The sequence below is a fragment of the Stylophora pistillata genome, chromosome 2 (assembly GCF_964205215.1).
Source record: "Stylophora pistillata chromosome 2, jaStyPist1.2, whole genome shotgun sequence".
Lineage (NCBI taxonomy): Eukaryota > Metazoa > Cnidaria > Anthozoa > Scleractinia > Pocilloporidae > Stylophora > Stylophora pistillata.
The window spans coordinates 28,001,238-28,021,866 of NC_142520.1; the positions used below are offsets into that span (position 1 = coordinate 28,001,238).

A 20,629-nucleotide genomic window follows, 5' to 3' on the forward strand; every position below is an offset into this window, starting at 1 on the left:
TGTTGCATGCTGTAAGCTATGTTAATCTCTCCATAAATTTGTCGCCAAGTTGTCGCATCTCGTAATTTTTCCATCAAACTCGTGGGCTGTAGCAAACGGAGGAGAAAACTCTACGCCTTTTTCATTTTATTAATTTCGCATTCGATTTGTTTTTAAGTTTCTTCTTCTGGACGATCGATTGGAGATGATCACGTGTGAGAAAGATAACCGGCTATGTGATCGAGGGCAAAACCACCAACCGAATCATTAATTCCATCTACAATCGGCGACAAATTTGGTGATACATCAATCTTTTCAAACCCCTCTTAACGCACTTTTATCTCTTTTGCCCATTGCAGCCCCCCCCACCCCCCTTTCCCAGGTAACAATGTTGTATCGTGATCTCATGAACCTTTAAACTATCTATTGAATTTGGGAGGGGCCCTGTTAATGATTTTAATCTCTTAAAAGAGTGTGATAGGAACAGGGCTGGTATTTTTCAGATAAGTAGTACTATTCAAAAATGATGTTTCAATTAATTTCCTCATCACCAAAAATGCTCCAACGCCACGATTTTCCACGAAATTCTCGGGTATGCTTAATTTTTCTCTTGTAACCATCGATGAAAATCAAGGCCTCAAAGTCTGGTGCAATTCCGCAGCCAAAAGACATCACATGTCCTGAAATGGTAAGTCCATTAGCTTCCTCATCGTAGGTCAGCCTAACTCCTCCCTTGAGCGTACTGGCAATCCATGACTGAGTGATTTTTGCCCATCCTAATCAATTGATTGCCAAGCAATAATGGTATTGTTATTCTTAAATAAATATGTTAATCAACAAAGAGTGAAAACTTAAATGAACTTGATACGTACGCCCAACTGCTGACATGTCACAGTATCCTTGGAAACTAGCAGTTGGCCCCTGAGGCTGAATCCAGTATATGGTGCCGGCGCTGATGTCGAAATCTATAATAAACCAAGCGTAGGCGTAATTCCAACTCGTTTATTGTCTGTCTAATGTGTAATCGCCTCTTTATACATAGGTAATATGAGAATCAGTAATTTATTTATTTATTTATTTGAGGATTTGTACCAAGTACTGGAGCAGAAACAAAAGGGCATGGGTCCCCTACGAGGTTTAAGCTCCAACAAACCCACCCATCCCACCCCAGGGGAGGACATACATCACACAGTAATCTCGTGCATGGGAAATTAACGTCTCCTACTCCTAACCCTACAGGAGACGGGACCTCCATTTATTCGTCCCTATCGGAGAAGACTAGAATATCTAACCATTTCTTGATGTTATAGAAAGGAAGCATATTCTTCTCAATTATTTTAAGACCTTGAGTGTTGGTCCGGCCGGGGCCGGAGTAATTTAATCAATCAACTGTCACTGTACACACAAAACGAAATATCTGGTTTCACAGGTAAAGAAATTGTTCTCGCGTGGGAGAGTCTCCATGTTTCCGAAAAAATCTCCTCTGTCTTTATCGTCTTTCCAAGACTCTCCTGGTACTGTGGCTGGAAAACCTTTCCTTTCTGGAGATTGAAGTTATATCAGCAAAACATTTACGACTCACTCCAATACAGGTTTTTATAACGCCTGCTTGGAAACGAAACCTTTCGCTCTTTGATGCTCATCAGTTATGTAACTGATGAAGGCCTGAGAGAATAATCTTTTCCAGCGCTATTTTTTTTGCATGTCCTAGAATCGGGCACAGTAAACTTGAAAAAAAGGAAAACGAAGCTAGTCCGTATATTAATCTACTTTGAGACTATGAAAAAAAAGATTTGTCGTAATTAGTACGTATTTGGAGAGTCCTTTATCTTAAATTTATCTCAGTTTACCAGTGAAACCAACAGCCAACTATAGGACTGCTGAGGTTTGTTTCCCAGTGACTCAGTTGTTTCACGAGAAATTCCTACCTCGATCGGTGAGTTTCTCATGATAGACGGACCTTCGTTGAAGTTTTCAGGTCGACTTCTGTTCGTTTCTGTGCTTAGTTTCAAAAATGTTCAACAAGGTTGTGGTCCAATCTCTGGCAGATTGAAGTTCTTTGGCAGGCGAAAGAACGAAGGTGAGGCTCTCCGTATGGAATGATTTAAACACAGATCCCACCAAGTTGAATTCCTACTTTGAACTTCTAGATATATACACATTTCCGTTTGACCATCAAAAATTGAAATTTTATCGCCAAGATTGATTGCAATAACACAGTTCATTAAAGCATCATTTCTGTTTACTTAGTCTACGAAGATCGCGCGATTTTCTTAAAAAATTTTATTGATACTTTTGAAACAGCTTCTTTAACAAACAATAACTCTTGCTTTGGCAAAGTAAATGAAATAGTATGTTTAATAATTTTTAATGTTATTATATCTGTTTCTTAATTTATTCCTCCCTTGTAAGTTTGAGAAACGTGATAAACGCTTTTTATTCTAAGTCAATCGCAATTTTTGGGAGATTGAGAACTGATTGTGATAGCTAAATCTTAGACTTTTTCAATATTTTGGGGGTAAAAAGGGGAGGCTTTGCATGCATTTTAAAGTCGGTACTGAAAGTAATGACTAAAGTAATCTAATTTTTAAAAGTTAAGCTAATTTACATATTCTGATTGTTGAATTGTTATAATAATTGTTACACCATAAAGCTACTATCAGCAAAGTGGGATGCCTGTAACTTACTTTAAAAACACCTTGAAATATACATATATATATGTATATATGATATGTGGTAGTCGGAAAAAAACAACTACATATACATCCCTACAGACCGGTTTCGTGGTTGCCCACTCATCAGGGGATTTTAATGGCAGAATAATGCGATACCATCGCTTATATACTATACTAATTGCTAATTAACAAGGTTTATGCAGTGTGAAAAGTGTCAAGTCAGCTGTTGCGTAGGAGTGCTTTGTTTCTGTGTCGGCAGGAAGAGACGAGTTCGTTACGCTTGTTGAGTGTTGATAGGTCTGGGTTGCAGATTATTAGGAATTTCTCTTTAAGGCACAGGTTGCATCGTTTGCTTGAGCTGTTGTAGGGCAGGTGGGAAGATAGGATGACCCACCGTGGCAGACGCAACACGAAACCACGAGCTAATTATAACAACTTCGAAAATGCTATCAATCTCTCGGACCGCACATTATCGGAGCACGAACTCAGGATCTTGAGTAAAGGTCTGAAATTTGTCCCTACGCCGACAAATGTAAACAAAACTGAACTCATTACTGACATCAAACAATGGGGTCGCCGAATGCGCTTAAGGGAATACTTTGGTAATGACGACAATAGTAACACAGAGCTTGACGATGACAACACCTACAAGAAACCATTGAATTGGACGCCATCTCCGGGCAGAGATCTAGCCTTAGACTGCTATTTAAATGGAGTAAAACGTGCCATCTTGCAACACGCGCCCCACAACGCGCAACGCTCTAACATCACTAGGCTAGAACGCGAAGCTATTAAATCGCTTAAACGTGATAGTGGTATTGTTATTTTCCAAGCTGACAAAGGCGCAGCAGTAGTAGTGCAAAACAAAAGGGACTATCTAACAGAAGCTTACAAGCAACTAAATGGTACTGATGAAAACGGTAACAAGGTATATAAACATGTGGTCAGCGACCCCACGTCTGACTTCGTCATCAGAGTAAAAGAACAGATACAATGAAATATATGAAGTTCATATATTTTGAACTGCGGTATTAGATACGTATGATGCACGATCCTCGCAGTAGATAGCGCAATTTAAGCAATAGCGAAAATCGGACCTGAAAAAAAAAATCAGGCCTGTACGGGATTCGAACCACTGACCTCTGCGATACTAGTGCAGCGCTCTTACCAATTGAGCTAACAAGCCAACTGGGAGCAGGCTGTTAAGTTGATTCGTAATAAACCCGTGAAAGTGATACATCAGATGCAATGAAATATATGAAGTTCATATTTTTGAACTGCGGTATTAGATACGTATGATGCACGATCCTCGCAGTAGATATATCATATATTTCATTGTATCTGATGTATCACTTTCACGGGTTTATTACGAATCAACTGAGAAAAAGGAATGGAATTCTTAACGTGAGATGGATGCGAAGACGAATATAACAAGTAATTATGCGAGTGTGTAGATTTGTAATACACACTAGTGCATAAACCGTTACCTTCAATTGAAACTTTGACGTCTAAAAAGGATAAAGAATTGTCAGAAATTTCCCAAGTATATTTCAGAGCCGGGTGAAAAGAATTGACTGCGGTTATGAATTGAGTGAGCTCCTCTCTGGTAGAGGAGGTAGCGCCGAATGTTCACATTCAGTTTCGTTGCTGCTATATCTTTATCTTTCTCTACACCGATCTGATGTAGATGATTATTTTCCAAACCGATTCAGCCTGTAAGAAAAATAGTACTGCTAGCTAAAGTAACGAGTTAAAGTTCTATTAGTCTCGGTAGCGAATAGTACTGTACAATCCTCAATGCCTTTTCGGTCACCCTCCCCTCCCTTGTCTGATTAAACGCCATTCCTCCTTTTACTTCTAATCGAAGTTCCAAGGTGTTTGATCGATATTTCTTGGATTTGTTTTTTTTAACTTGCCGTAAAAGGACTCTTAGTTTGAATGTTAGGATACGACATAAAGTTAATTATCTTTAGGTCGCATCCTAATTTTACTCTCAGACCATTAGTTATTGGTAATAACACTATAGAACGCGTATCCACTTACAAGATTCTAGGAGTATTCATCGATAGCGACCTTAGGTGGAATAGTCATGTTAACGACATATATATAAAACCTTGCAAGAAGCTCTACTCTCTACGTATTCTACGTCGAGCCGGCGTTGACCAAGGTAGCATGTTAATGGTCTGTACAAGCGCTGTTAGATCTGTTATAGAGTACGCCGTACCAGTATGGCAATCCATTCTAGGTTATCTGTCTGACAAAATTGAATCCATACAGAAAAGGGCGCTTAAGATAATTTTCCCATGTGCCGATAGTTACTCAGAAGCCCTCGAGTTAGCACGGGTGGAGACCCTTGCGTATAGAAGAGATAAGATATGTAAAGAGTATATGTGCAAAATGAAGGACTTAAACCATCCTCTCCATCCTCTTCTACCAACACGCTTAGACGATACCTGTCCCTAATAACCTAAGGCACAAATTAGACCAGTTGTATCTTTACAGAAACGTTACTACCTGTAGAACGAAGCGCACCGAAGACTTTTCAACTCTAAAGTATTTTTAACAAATGTGATGTATGTTCCGTGTGCTGTATATAACTTGTACTTAATGTATACGGAAATGTACATAGTCGTTCTTATTAAGTTTTCATTGTATCATAACTCGTTAATTCAGTAAGTTACTGCAAGAGAGTTTAATAAACTATTATTATTATTCTTATTATTATTATGATTAAATTACAGAAGAGACCTTTAAGTTCATAAAGTTGTTTAATTGAATAAAGTTGTTGTCGCTATCTCTAGCACGGGAGATTGCGCACTCTCTTTCATCTCGAAACGTTTTCTCTGTTGGGGAAGAAACAAAACAAAGCCTCAATTTTTTTTTCGGAGTTCTCTGAAACTCGCTCCTGTCAAATGCTCTCCCACATCCAGTCTGGGGCTTGAATTCTCAAGCTCTTACACGGTAGTCCGTCGCCCTACAATTCGGCTAACCAGGCGGCGGTTTGACGACCAGCCACACAAGCAACAACGAAAAAAAAGGAGAAAGTTATATTATTGTGGTATCATCAATCAATCAACTTTATTTAACGAGGGTAACACGGGACAGTGCTTCGACTGAGTAACTAGTGGTATACTCTGGATTAATAAAAATAGAAACCTTAATAACATTATATGACGCCAAGTCCTAACTTGGCGTACATGTATAAATAGTGAAGTATTATAGTCCTAAAATCGAATCATGTATCACGAAATAAACAAATGATACAAGATTTTCTGTTTCGAGTTGGATGAGCTCATACTCAGCTTCCTCAATACTGCTGGTGTTAACAAGTACAAGGTTTAGTTGCACACTTGTGAGGCAAATCACTTTTTCACAAGAGTTAAGGTGAGAACTGAATTAGTTTACAAGGACCTGATGCAGTGAATGAGATAAGCGGGTATTGACTTAATATACATATAGAAATAATTTGGAATGTAAAACGAAGGAATGAAAAAAAATTATCATATTTACTCGTCACGAGCGTGGGGGAAAGAAAAGGATTGACATCCCTTTAAGACTCGAATCTTAGGCTTTCGGATTTTATCATCTGAGACTCTACCACAAAATTATCGTTAACGTAAATCAAGACCTACACTGGGTTCATATATGACAAGTGTCCTGCATACTGCTAAGATCTGCAATGTCGAAAGTGTCATGTCTGAAAATAGATAAAGAAACGCCCAGCTCCATTGTCGAATAAAAAATATTCAAAAATCTAAATATTAAGGTTTAACGAATGAATCCTTTAAGAGGCTTAATCTTTTTTCGTCAGTACACACTCGTTAAGACAAATAAAATTGTTCTTTATCCGACGACCGAGGAGAAAATTCTCCTCGGTCTTTAACAGTTAAAATGAAAGAATTATTTCTCATTGCTGACACGTAGATTATCGTCACGTACGAACCTTTAGGTAGCTGATTTATATAACCATAGAAGATCTATGCAACTACAACATTACTGATTCCAGTATCATCTGCACCGCTTGTCTTATACGAACCGTGGTATATAGCCACACTTACTGAATCCTAACCCAGCGGAAAATACTGAGACTCAAAGAGAGAGAAACTTACGTGACTCATATTTATCTTTCGCGGTCCCAATTTACAGAAAACTCATTCAGTAATATTTCATTCACAAAATTACTGCAAGATACGCTGAGGTTCTCTGCACGCACGACGATGCGTGGAATTCACAGATAGAAAATACCTATAGCGCGTATTTCTTTAAGAAGAGTAGGTATGGTTTTCGCTTTAATGTAATCAACTGACACCTTCCTCCACAAGACGCAAAATGATTTGAATCTGCTTTTTTTAGTTACGACGAGAAGTCAAGTTTTCTTGGAAAAGAGCTTTATTGGAGTTCAATCGCGGCACCTTAAGGTGAGGAAAGATAGGAAAATAATAAGTCGCATATTATAATCAAAAGATGGGAAATTTGTGAAAGAAAATATACAGACTACTATGTTATTGATGGCATCTCCAGTCTTATGCTTTATATCTCCATCCGGTGATGAACATGTGTGATCTTTGAGAAGAGATAAAGTTATCATTTAAAGGGAAGTATTCTGATGTAACACCAAATTCTCTTTACATGTGAGATAAGGCCAGTGAATGAAGACATCAGAAAGATGGTTTCCCGCTAAATCTTGCTCGGAACTCGACTTCGTGCAAACAAACCCGTCATTTATAGAATGAACAGATTTATTATTCCAACAATAATTGTAGTGGAATGCATATAATACCGCCATTAAATTTGACTAGGGATTTTATTCACTTTTGACCGCAGAATTGCAGAATTGGCGGGAGTCATTTTCACGAAATAAGTTGATCGCCATTATTTTTAGAACCTTCATGAGTTTGTCACGGCGAAAGCAGAAAATGAAAATTTGACAACATCGTAACGCTTTTCTTATGGAAAGACGATAAATTGTCCATCAGATAAACTGTGCTACCGGACTGATATCACCATTCAGCTTTAGACACGCTATTCGCCTTTCGTGTCACTTTCTCAGGTTGATGAATGAATGCAAAATTCTCATTCCTTTGTGAAGTCGCCTTTCAAGTTGTCTGTAGAGAACTATGGTGTTTCTGTGGTAAAAAAAAAAAAAAAAAAAAACAACACACGACTGCTTGTAGATATGGTATTACTGCGGTTCTATTCATCAACATAAAACCGGAGAAATTGTATTTTGGTACGATATAGCTCACGGTACGGATTCATCCTCTTCGATTTAGTTATGGCAGAGTGTCCTGCTCTGAGCAGAAAAAGGATTTTGCGAATTTCGATTATTTTCTGCTGAAAGGGATGTAGTTGAATCTAAATCGCAGAACGAATCAATCCTCACGCAGAATCATATAAATATAATAACAAAGCATAAAAAATCAACAAACAATGAAGCACAGAATTGTCTTGAAGCAGAACTGCAATTTTAAACACAAAATTATGCATTAGACGGGATTAGATCTTTTCTAATTTCGTGAATATGAAATCTTTTATGTCTTCATCGAAATTGATGTAACTCAAAACAACATTCTTGATATTTTCAGGCATCTAAAAATAACAAATGGCATCGTTTGGGGAATAGAGAGAATCAGAGGAAGATAGTTCAAAAGCTACAAGTCAATTTTTATTTTATATTTTAATATGATACTATAATTTTTATATTACAAATCATGACAGCTGTTTAGAGCCTAAGTGAATTAGAAGCGCGAAGGTTTAGTTTGACTCGATTTTTTTCTTGGTTTGTTGATGTCAGATATAAACATATTTAAAATACATTCTGCTCACAAATTCTACAGGATTCTCTAATTTGATTCACAGCTGAATTGTCTGTCCGCGATGCAATTTCCTTAACCGTTTAACTCCCAGAAGTAATTTACATGAAACTTCTCCTTATAAAATCCATATATTATCCAGCAAATAGGTAATGAGAATACTCAAACTTATCAGGTTAAACTTGTGATCTTGATCTGACACCAAAGTCTCGTAAGTAATTTCAAAGGAGATGTGTAGCAGCTAGAGGGAGAATTAACAATCAGATCTTGGGAACTAAGTGGTTGACAGTATGTGACTACAAGGTTGGCGGCAGAAGCACTTGGTGAACACGTGACAGAGCTGGATGACCTCAGTGTTCTATATTTAGCTCTATTCAACATTAAACCCCGCCAATGTTTCTCAAAAATGAAACGAAGCATGAAACGAAACCTGAGGTTGAAAAAAGGGAAATTTAATACAAAATGGATACGTTTCTGCTCTGTTTTTAGATGGCGATAACAGTTTTGATTTCTTATCATTCATTTCGATATAATATCAGAATTTTTCTGTTTCGAAAACATGACATCTACGCTGCATGCAATAAGCGTACCATTTATATCGTCGCAGATAAAGATATCAATGTCGTCATGATAACTGGATTTATAACATGACGGTTTTACTTTCCAAGAAGGCTTTTGCTTACATCCAAGAACCACTCCAAGATTAAATTTGATCCTTTTTCTGGAAAATATCTCCCGTAATGTGGCCTGGTTATATTTCTGTGTCCCAAGATAAAGTTGCTTTTCGGAGAGCTGAGTTTTGGTGCAGCAGATGTCTACATTCGATGCTATTAAAATTTGATTCAAAATTGTCTTTGATTCAAATTTTCAGTCAATATCTGTATGATAAACAGGATGATACATTTCTGCATGTGGATATGAATTTATCTTTGATCTTCTCGAGTTTATAATGTCTCTTCAAAAGTGAGCTCAAGAAGGCTGTATATTGACTAAGTTCATTCTCTCCATTTTTGGGGACGAGGCGAAGGTTTCTTCAATATAGGTTTTTATTGCATGGACAAAATGCGTACATGTACCTTGGAATTTCTGAATGAATCCGCTGGTCTCTTAATACTTTCGGTGTTTTGATGCTTTTGTGAATCCGTAGTTGCCTAAACTGCCGAAAAACAATTTTTACTCAAGTGACAAAAATGAACTGTGTAGTTGCGACATTACACGAGGTATTTTAATCGGCTACAAGCATTTCTATTCTCCTTTTGCGTGATCTAAGCAGGAATTAAAAAGGCCGTACCACGGTAGCTGATCGATCAGAGCACAAAATTCGCCTGATATTGCTCGCTCGCGGCATCCACTACTTTAGAAAAGCAAAACAGTAGAAGGAATATTTGAATAACGTTATAAAAAGCTACCAAATGTGAAACTTTTACCCCAGAAACCACAATGACTATGTTTCGTTTTCGTACATGATCAAAAATTCGTAAACAGCGTCACGATCAATAATTCTTTTTATAATTTTTTAATTCGTCAGGGCTTACAAACATCACTAGAGCTTGGCCCTTGAATAATGTAGTCTGTGACACGAATATAATTTTTGTCGTCAACAATTCGAACTATGTATCCACAAGGTGGTCAGTCATATTACTTCTAACCGCTTTTAAGTCTCAGTTCGGTTTTAGTAGATATGCTGTTCACTCAACGAGGGATTAAAGTGGCACACATGTTTGCGTGTTTATTACATCGTACACTGAAGGTAAAAATGTGGGCTCATTGAAAGCTGATAATGGTGCACAATCCTAGTCTGACGGACAATATCACCTCGCCAGCTAAAAACAAATTTCCCGGATATTCCCTTTGAAATTAGATAACAACAGATGCTTTTTTTCCCAATAATGCATTGACATATATTTTCAAAGTTTTCCCTACTGTTACGATATAAATAGGTTTTTTCAGTTTCATAATGATTTTACTTTACTGAGCGTATTTCCTCCGCCAATGAGACAATAGTTTCGCTCAATGGCTACAAGATTAAGCTATCCAGGAGTCTGAGAGTAACGCTTAGTTTTTCAATTTTCTTTTTAATTTTAGCAGATAATCTTTCTTGATAACGATAGTATAAATGAAAAGAACACTAAAATAACCTCTTACAGTATTCAATGCCCTTTTGATCAAAATTAATTCAAAATGAATAAACAAGACTCTCTCCAACAAAACATTGGAAAGGGTCATTATTTCGAGTAACAAATAATTTCCTAGTTCCTTCAGACTAAAATTTATGAAGGACTTTAATCACTGAAAATAATTACTGAGTTAAAAAAAAATTAAAATAACGATGAAAAAATAAGTTTTGATTGCTTTAAGTGCGGTGGCCCAAAGAGGACATGCCTCATTTTTTTATCGAGCGATAAAATCAAAATATCGCGCGATGAAAGGAAATTATCGCGCGATAAATGATAAATTATCGCGCGATAAAGGAAAACTATCGCGCGATACTTTATCATTTATCACGCAATAAGAGGGAATCTAGTTAGGTCGTGTAATCGGCTCTCATGCAGGTTGTTTCCGTAGACGACAATAAACAATTTTTTAAAAAATGTTTTAATTTTTTTTAAATATAAACCAGTGAGCAGCACTCTTGGGAATAGTAATTGTAAAACTTCTTTATTCTTTTCGTCTAACTGTCGTAGACTTCTTCAGGGAGTTTAACAAGTATAACTAGACGCCTGCATTTATAAGCAAAAGTTAATGATTAGCTAAAAGCTAAAACTGTGGCCCCAAAATGTTTTTCTCACCTTGCCATCCAAGTTTTAAATTTTTCACAACCTCGCCTGTTCCAGTTCTTAGGTCCGGCCAACCCTGTATGGTCATTGGCCCCCGTTATAGCCACTAGCTTTATTTCTCCAACCGGCTATAAACACGTAGGACTTGTTCTCACAACTAGATACCCCTGCAATATTAAAAATAAAAATTTAAAAATAATTAATGTTATCGTTGAGAACGGAGAAAGTTATCACTTATAGGGAGGTATCTTGATGTAGCTTCAAATTCTCTCTATTCTCGCTTAATATGCAATCCCTCTTTGATCTTAATTTGGTATTTTGAAGCCGCAGAATCTAAGATCGTGAAACATTCAGTATCACAAGAATCAAGACAGGCCCTTGATGATTGCAGGTGCTTGTAAATATGCGAAGTTTTGTCCGACAAGAGGTGCTCACGAACTCGTGTACAAATGTGGCGAGTGGTCTCACCAATATAACTGACATTACCGCCAGCACATGAAAATTTACATACGACACGCGAACGTAGACCCAGCGGTACTGAATCTTTCACACTGAACATGTTTCTGAGTTTAAATGTACTGAAGACTAACTTAACATCTAAATCAGCTCTACAATAACGTTTGAGTAGTTGTCTTAACTTAGTCTGAGCGATGTTCGAAAAGCGACCAACATAGGGAAGTTTATAATAGTGCGAAGAAGGTTTACCGGAGTTAGAAGAGGCGTTCTGCCCAGTAGGAGAAGGATCATTTTTCTTTGCTAGATACCTGTAAATGATGTTGTTTATGACCCAAGATGGAAAACAATTTTTCCGCAGCAAAAAAATAAGTTTCTTCATCATCATCATCATCTTTATTTGCCTTATTTCAACAATTACATAATAGTTAATTACAGCGATAACAGTTAGAAGGCGAGGAGACCCAAGAAGCCACCAGGCTTATGGGAGAGCCACCTCACTTACAATAATAAATTAGGTAAAGAAAAGGTGCTGCGAGTGTGCGGCTTGGCCAATTCAGCGATTATTTAAGTAAAAACTCTTGCAATTTCGCTTTAAAGCTGAGAAAGTTTGACGAACGAGTGACTGAAATAGGGAGAGAGTTCCAAATTTTAGGACCTTGGTAGGTAATTGTAAACTGCTTGACATTTGTATGGAACAAAATGCGTTCGACAATTACTGGCTGTTCTGGTACCATAGTTGTGAATTTGGCTATTCCTTACAAAAACACGACGAGCTTTGTACGACTTTGAATTTCTTGTCCCCTCCCGATTTTGCGCTATTGAATAGCGCAAAGTCAGGAGGGGGTCTAATTTTTCTTCACGTAGCACCTCTGCGGGGCAAAAATTTAATGAAGGATTTTCACAAGAAAGGTGTTGAAAAGTGAGGTTCGGCACATGGCTATCTATCAACAGATTTAATTTAACACGTCAGTCTAGACAACATTATGAGGTAAGTATCGAGTGCGCTCCGTGGATCACAAAATGTAGAAAATGCATCTTCTCAACGTAAACAAAAATTACGAGACGCCCATATTGAAGTGTGCGTCGTTTCCTTTATGTTGAGCCAAGCAGGAGCACTTTGAAATCTTTGAGAAAAAGTAAGAATTATAAGTACGAACCTATGAAAGAATTATTAGCTAGTACGAAGTACGAACATAGTTCTCAAAGCCATTAATCAATCGATCGATGATACAGAACGTGAATGGCTGGACGCGAAAACGATGCTCACTAACTATGGCAGAAATCTACGTTACAAATTGCCAAATATGCGCGAAACACATGACAACAAGAAGGGCGTTAGAAAAGCATTACAACCAAAAGTATCCTTGTTGTGATACTCCACAGAGTATCGTCTTTCCTAACTTGGGAAGTAAGCAGGCTCCAGTAGAAAAGCCACAACTTTTAACTGGAATGGGCATACTTGAAATGGCTGGCAGAAATCATGGAGTGTTTAAACTCTGCACATAATCCTAGAGTTCCTGGTAAGTACTAAAAAAACAAACTTGGATCAAACTCTTCAGACTATTCGTAATGTTACCATTTATCTTTCTCCAAAGGGTTTTTTTTTTCTGCACAGTTCCACGTGTTATAAGAGCTTAATCATTTCGTTGGGTCTTTGATCAATTTTACTTCAGACAACCGCTTTATATCAGTGTAGCAAAGCAAACAATGTTACAAGTTCGGCTTTGCTCGAACGAAGTGCATCAGTTTCAAGGCCGGGCTGTATCGACAACGGCTCACATGCTCGCGCCCAGTATTGAAAATTAGAACAAAAAATGGCCAGTTGTCTTGATCCTCTATTCCGCATAATTTTTACAAACTATAAGTGAACTAGAACCCCGAAACCAGTTATTTGCAATGGTTGTAAGAGTAAGACTTGTGGCCCTCACTATGCCTTTCCATGTCATGTACTTTTTGTTACCAGGCAACGAACAACACTGGTGTATGTTTTGAGACCAAAAGAAGATCAAATAGCGTAATTCAAATGGCGACTGAGGTTATATACGCCCAGGAGTATATAACCTCAGGGTTACAAGTCGTCCTGAGGCCATCTTGAAGTGAGACGAGCGTTACTTTTAGTGTTTCTTAAAAATATTTTTATCATAATATCGTGAAATTTTAATGTATTTTGTACGCCTCTGTGGACTTGACTAATACTTTAAAATTCTTTCGCAGCAAAATGATGCCACTTCACCTTTACAAATGTAAGACTTGACTTTTTTGGGTCATTTACCCAGCAAAGTAGGACAAAACTCTTCGTAAATATGTCCTTTAAAACTTACAACCTTCGTGACGTGGAGCGAGCTCTGTCTGACCAAGTTAAGGTAAAGTTGTGCTTGACAAAATCCTTCATTGGCTCCACAGAAATAACAAACGGTGTTGTTAATCTGTCGGGGCGTGCTGCCCTAGAAGCTGCAAAGAAAATGCAAAATTTCAAGAAAGCCTCTCTGCAGTCACAACTAGTCATAGATGTTGGAGAAGAAATGGAACTACTAGATAATGTGAATTCATATGGTATCCAATTTTTGGGAATTCAACAAATAGAATTATATGGGAAAAGCCCAATCTATAAAATACATGACAATGTAACTAAGAGACAAATATATATGACTCTTTTGACAACATATCTTTTCTTTTCTTGCTTGCCCGCATGTTAATCTTTCTCAAAGCACTACGAACTGTCACTCCAAGGTTTCCATCACAATAATACACCACCTAGATAGAAACAATATAGGCACTGAATAACATCAAAACCATTATTATAGACATTCATAGTTACTTGTATTGTATTACATACAGTGGATAAACACATACATGTAGATGCCATCAAATGAGACATTCAGTTTTTATTGTGGCCTCTTGTTAAGACTGAAATATTTAAGAAAACCACTCACAGTTATGATTCAAATACATGTAGTATAAAAAATACTTTTGGCCTCATTGTAGCATAGGTAACAACAATATTCCTTTGCTTGCTTTAAGTAGTTGAGTAAAGACTGAATTGATCATGTTAAGTTCATTATAATTTCCACTTTTGTGTGCAAATGAGAACCACATGAAAAAAAAATTACCATACAGTTATCACTAGATAGATAAGCCAAGCTCCTTCCCTGTTTCAGGCAAGCCAAGCAGTGATCTCAACATTTATTCACTGAAAAAATATGAAAACAAAGAACCAAAATTTTTCATGTGATCTTACCCTGTTAGTGCCTGGCAATCACCTGTAAAAATTAGACTTCCACAGAGTCCCAGCTTAAAATAGGTGAACCTTTTGTCTGCTCTAGAGAACTAAAGTTCCAAAATTATTGTCCTCTGGTTACAAATTAGGATATTATCAATCAAAATATAGACTTGTTTATGTGTAATTACATTACCATTTCAGTGCCCAAGAAACACCTGAGGATAAATTTCCCACAGAGTCACAGCTTGAAAAGCCGAGTTCCTCTGCTGTTTCAGGCAGGCCAAACAGTGATATCAACAGTTTTTTGTGCTCGAAAAACTAATTTCAAAAATGGTTCAAGTAAAATTAATAACATTTTAGTGCCCTAGAAACACCTGAGGATAAATTTCCCACAGAGTCACAGCTTGAAAAGCCAGGTTCCTCCGCTGTTTCAGGCAGGCCAAACAGTGATACCAACAGTCTTTTACTCGACACAAATTAAATTCAATAATGGCTCATGTGGAATTAATAACACTTTAGTGCCCAAGAAACACCTGAGGATAAATTTCCCACAGAGTCACAGCTTGAAAAGCCAGGTTCCTCTGCTGTTTCAGGCAGGCCAAACAGTGATACCAACAGTCTTTTACTCGACACAAATTAAATTCAATAATGGCTCATGTGGAATTAATAACACTTTAGTGCCCAAGAAACACCTGAGGATAAATTTCCCACAGAGTCACAGCTTGAAAAGCCAGGTTCCTCTGCTGTTTCAGGCAGGCCAAACAGTGATACCAACAGTCTTTTACTCGACACAAATTAAATTTAATAATGGCTCATGTGGAATTAATAACACTTTAGTGCCCAAGAAACAACTGGGGATAAATTTCCCAGAGAGTCACAGCCTGAAAAGCTAGTTTCCTCTGCTGTTTCAGGCAGGCCAAATGGTGATACCAACAATCTTTTACTTACTACAAACTAATTCCTACAATTAGTTTGAAAGGGAAATTTTACCATTTTAGTGCCCAAGGAACACAGAGCTGCAGTTTGAAAAGCACAGCTAGTTCCTTTGCTGTTCCAGGCATGTCAAACACTTACCAAAGTTTCCAGTTCAAATATTTTGTTCACAAAAAGCACCTGGAGATGTCATTTCTAACAGAGTCACAGCTTAAAAAAGTCAAGTTTCTCTGTTACTTCAGGAAGGCCAGACAGTAACTGAAATTGAAAAGGACAATTATTAACACTGAAAGTGAATTATTTGAATGGTGCAAAAGTAGTAGCTACATGTAGTGGCCCATATTCCATAGAAAAGAAAAAAAAACTCAAAAAGAAGCCCATTTAATGATCTGAATCATTAACTGCTCTCTGTCAACTGTTCAAGAGTTTACTTGCTCAAGTTATCTTTTGGATCAGACTTAATTTCTTGATTAAGGTTTTGACTTCAAATAGTATCCACATTTATCCATCCAAAGAGGAAGGCTGTTAAGAATACAAAGGGAATGGTATCTCAAATGCTAAAATTTGTAAAGGAACAAAGTGGATATTCCATGGGGTAGGTGGCTAACACCAAAAACGTTCTGAAGGGGATATGGGGATGCCTGTTTTCTAGAAACATTGACACTGGTTAGGCTAAAGTTTTGTTTGTTTAGTTTTTGTTTTTGTTTTTTTTTTGGAAAAAAATGTTCAAATTACCCCTAAATGTATGACATAACAAACAGAGTTCAACACTGAGTCCATGCCCAGCTAGCACAAAATTTTCTTCATTGACTTTTTCAAGAAGCATGTATAGTCAAATGTATCTAAGAAAAAAAAGTAAAAGGATAATTTACAAAAATTAATTTTAATAAAATATTACCTAAACCTGAAAAGGTCAATTAAAAGTAATTTTTTATGTAAAGCATAATCCAATCTGAAATGCAACCTTTAAAGTTAGCTTTGTAATGTTTGCCATCAACAGTGAAGCCTTCTTCTTTCAGAACTTTATTCTCCTCATTTAGCCAAACAATCAACTTCTTCACCTGGCTCCTGAGAAAAGTAAAAAAAAAGGTCTAAGAGTAAGTCTACGTTTGAGTTTGGATTATCAGTTAACAGTTACCCATTACCTGTGATAGGGAATGATAAAGAAGTTATATCCACAGTATAGTAAAATCAAACTCTACTAACTTTTTCTCAGCACAATTAGCAATCGCAATTGGATAAAGAGCCAGAGCTACCCTTGCGAAATGGTTTCCTAGCTTTCTAGGATTCCTAGGAATTTCCTAGGAATTTCTTAAGAGTCAGTGGAATTTTCCTAAAAACATTTAAGCTCTCTAGAGGTGTGAACAAACATTACTAGGTTCCTAAGAATTTCCTAGGAAATTCCTAGGAATGATTACAGGTAGAATTTACATAAAAAAATAGATTCTTGATCCTTGGGAAATTCTTAGGAATTTACTAGGAAAAATTATTTTTTAAAATAAAACCTTAATTTTTAAGAATTATACTTGTGAGTTTAGCTTTTGAAAGAAAAGTGCCATTTTAGATGTTTCAAAAAGTCACTACTTGCAATATACCACAAATTTTTTTTATTTTGCATTATAATTTACAACTCATTAATTTTAAAGCAGATATTCTTGAAGTTTATACAATTTCCAATAAAACATTAATTTTTTATCCTTCAATTGCATATCACAATACATTGAAATAAAAATTTACTGTAGTAAAGAATACAAGCAGAAACCTAAATCAAATGCAATTCAAGTGGGATTTCAATCCATGTGTTTGGTGCTCCAGTCAGATAATAAAAAATGCTATACTGCAAGGACAGCGACTCTGACCACACTGAAATACAAAGTTATATCAGCCTGAGGCATCCCTGAAAAATGGTTTATCACAATGTGTAAGATTCAGCCAACATAATTTTGCACTGTCTCCTGATTTATTCCAATTATATGGTGAATTCTACATACTTTCCATTTAAAGTAAACTTAAGTTCAAAATAGATAGTATCAAGTATCAATTTATTTGCCAGATTAGAATATTTTATACAAAAAGCTTAAGAACATATCTTTACTTAAATATTATAACAAGGAAGTCTTATTTGAAGCGATGGGAAATTTCAAATCTGGCATATTGAGACTTAAAAAGTGATATTTTCTAATATCTAACCACAGACAGCCTTAAAGTTTGGAAATCTTATTATAACATGGTTTCTGGAATTGCCATTTAGAAGCTTAATCTTCTCCAAAATTTCAGTGACACTCTTTGCTTTCAGGTCAGACCTAAAACATTGAGAATAAGAAATATCAATGCGATGCTTCTTTTCAAAAAGTGCTAGAGGAATAAAAGAATAGTTGTAGGTTCAGAAGGAACAGTTGAGGAAGAGAGGATTTTGAAACTAATTTCTTAAGCTTAATTGCCATTTTTATAAAAGAATTGCTTATCAATTCTATAGTTTTTTTCGTACTGGTTTTGAAACTTACAAGCATCATTGAAGCTTGAAGTGCATTGAGACATTGTGAAATGCGCTATATAAGCTTAAGCATTACATTACATTTTCTTACCCGGTCCAACGTAACGATGCACAGAGCGCATGTGATTTTCCATTGTCTGTTGTCGTGAGAGAACACGTTTACAAGCCGTACATTCATACTTCTCTTGGCCGTTAAGTTTGACTAATTTGTAAATTTGATGTTCATTCCCATCCATGGTTCATACTAGCAGGCGTTAACACTAACTTTAAAAGTCATTTATCGCTACTTCGATCACCGTTCATTAGATGGCGACCATGGCGCTGAATGGATCACACGATCACTAGTCCCAGTCTTTCATGAGCAAAATCTTCACATGACCGACACATGACCAAGTATAATCCAATAAGGTGAAGTTTCCAGGCTTGCCGCTCAATTCAACGTTCTATTCCGCTCTACAACGTCCTTTACTGTAAAGTTTTGTGCGTTGCAGCTGAGTCTTGCTGTGTTCTTCTCTGATCTAAACGTTTTAAAGCGTTCGCAGCGTTATGTGGGTTCTGGTCGAATGGATCGAAGAAGGTCATAGCATAAGCGTCTTAAAAGACAAAGACATAATACGTTATGGAAAAGAAATCGCAACACGAATAGAATAATGTCGTGGAATTGTCGCCATACGAAGTAAAAGAGGGCACTCAGATTTTCAAGGCGAAAGTTATTTCTGTTCATAGTAAGTATTACACTTTTATTTGGTTAATCGTTGTCATATGTATCATTTCTACTTCTATCGATTGATTGCAGAACATATGAATAAATATGTAAGAATTTTAAGCTTAGCTCTAAAAGTAGCTTTTCTAAGTTTCATTAGTTTAAACTGAATATAATGGTAATAAATACTTCTTATTTGTGTCATTTTAAAGGTACTAAAGGTGAAGCTACAAAGCAAGAACTTAGTTTGCTTGTTCCAGGTAATTTTGAGTTAAAGGCTTTTCATAACTTTTGCACGTGTGACAAAACGAAGCGCCATTTTGCGCGGTGACGACGTTACAGCGGACCAATCCTTTTCCATCCCCCTAGAAAAAAGTATTTCTGCTTTAGAGTACACTTTAAAGCTTTTAATAGCCCATAGTCTTTTTGTATGCCTAGATCATTTGTGAAAATTCACATCACTTTTGGTTTATTTATAAGACAAAGATCCAATATAAAACCTTCGCAAATTATATAGGAACTGTCTCAGAAGATATTGAAAGCATGAGAGACACCAGCATTGCAACTTTATATCAGAAGTCACTGTTTATATGTAGCGATTATTCGCAGAGGGTGAGGTGAATATCGTCGAATAATCCCCGAGACGAAGTAGAGGGGATTATTCGACAATATTCACCGAGCCTGAGGTGAATAATTGTTTTAGTATAATTTCAGAGCTGAACAATAGAGAATTTTCAAAAGTCATAACATTTTAGTAACATTTATTAACATTTTATTTTAACATTTTATATAAACCGCACAGAGCGGTTTATATAGCGTCTTAGTATGATTTCTGAGCTGAGCAAAGAGTTCCAGCCATCTGATTTGTCTAGCAGTTCCTTATATGATGCTATATAAACCGCCCCATGCGGTTTATATAAAATGTTAAAATAAAATGTAAATGTTACTACAATGTTATGACTTTTGAAATTTCTCTGTTGTTCAGCTCTTAAATTATACTAAAACAATTATTCACCTCAAGTTCAGTGAATATTGTCGAATGATCCCCTCGACTTCGTCTCTGGGATTATTTGATGATATTCACCTCGCCTTCCGCGAATAATTGTTAAATAAGGAACTGCTCGAGCAATCAGATTGCTGGAAACTCTTTGCTCAGCTCTGAAACTATACTAATTAACAATTAAAATGATATCACATAAGAATAACAATCTTAATTAGTTCAGATGCCAAAATAGCATTGACATGTTTGTGCGCGCATTTTATCAGCCGGAATGAAAACATGCTCCACTGGAAAATAATGATTTTGCCAAAAATGTATATTTTGATCCAAACTTTTCAAATTGCATCAGCCTTGCACGATTTCTGATAATTGATATATGTGAATCCTAAGTTGTCAATTTATTAATCCTTTGAGTGATCTTTTACTGTTTGTTTTGCATTCCAAGTAATTTTGTATATACATGTACAATCTATAGTAACAAAAAGTATTGTTAATTATAATGTTTATTTGAGTTGTATATAATAAATTCAATTCAATTCCTATCATATGGTGTTGTATGTTTTATGCAGTTAAGTGCAA

At 36.5% G+C, this 20,629-nt stretch overlaps 4 long non-coding RNA genes across 4 annotated transcripts; 2 read left to right on the forward strand and 2 right to left on the reverse strand.

Moving 5' to 3' along the window:
* The first annotated feature begins 5,906 nt into the window (after window positions 1-5,906).
* On the forward strand, window positions 5,907-7,811 carry LOC148738160 (uncharacterized). Its single transcript, XR_015996939.1, has 2 exons — window positions 5,907-6,038; window positions 7,008-7,811. It is a non-coding gene; the product is annotated as an uncharacterized LOC148738160 (long non-coding RNA).
* Window positions 7,812-13,421: 5,610 nt separating this feature from the next.
* Window positions 13,422-15,950, reverse strand: LOC148738161 (uncharacterized). Its single transcript, XR_015996880.1, has 2 exons — window positions 14,939-15,950; window positions 13,422-14,454 (listed from the first exon to the last, which is right to left on the reverse strand). It is a non-coding gene; the product is annotated as an uncharacterized LOC148738161 (long non-coding RNA).
* Window positions 15,951-17,445: 1,495 nt separating this feature from the next.
* LOC148738162 (uncharacterized) lies at window positions 17,446-18,674 on the reverse strand. The gene is made up of 2 exons (XR_015996881.1): window positions 18,439-18,674; window positions 17,446-18,156 (listed from the first exon to the last, which is right to left on the reverse strand). It is a non-coding gene; the product is annotated as an uncharacterized LOC148738162 (long non-coding RNA).
* A 136-nt stretch (window positions 18,675-18,810) lies between these two features.
* Window positions 18,811-20,404, forward strand: LOC148738163 (uncharacterized). The gene is made up of 2 exons (XR_015996882.1): window positions 18,811-19,072; window positions 19,263-20,404. It is a non-coding gene; the product is annotated as an uncharacterized LOC148738163 (long non-coding RNA).
* Window positions 20,405-20,629: the final 225 nt, after the last annotated feature.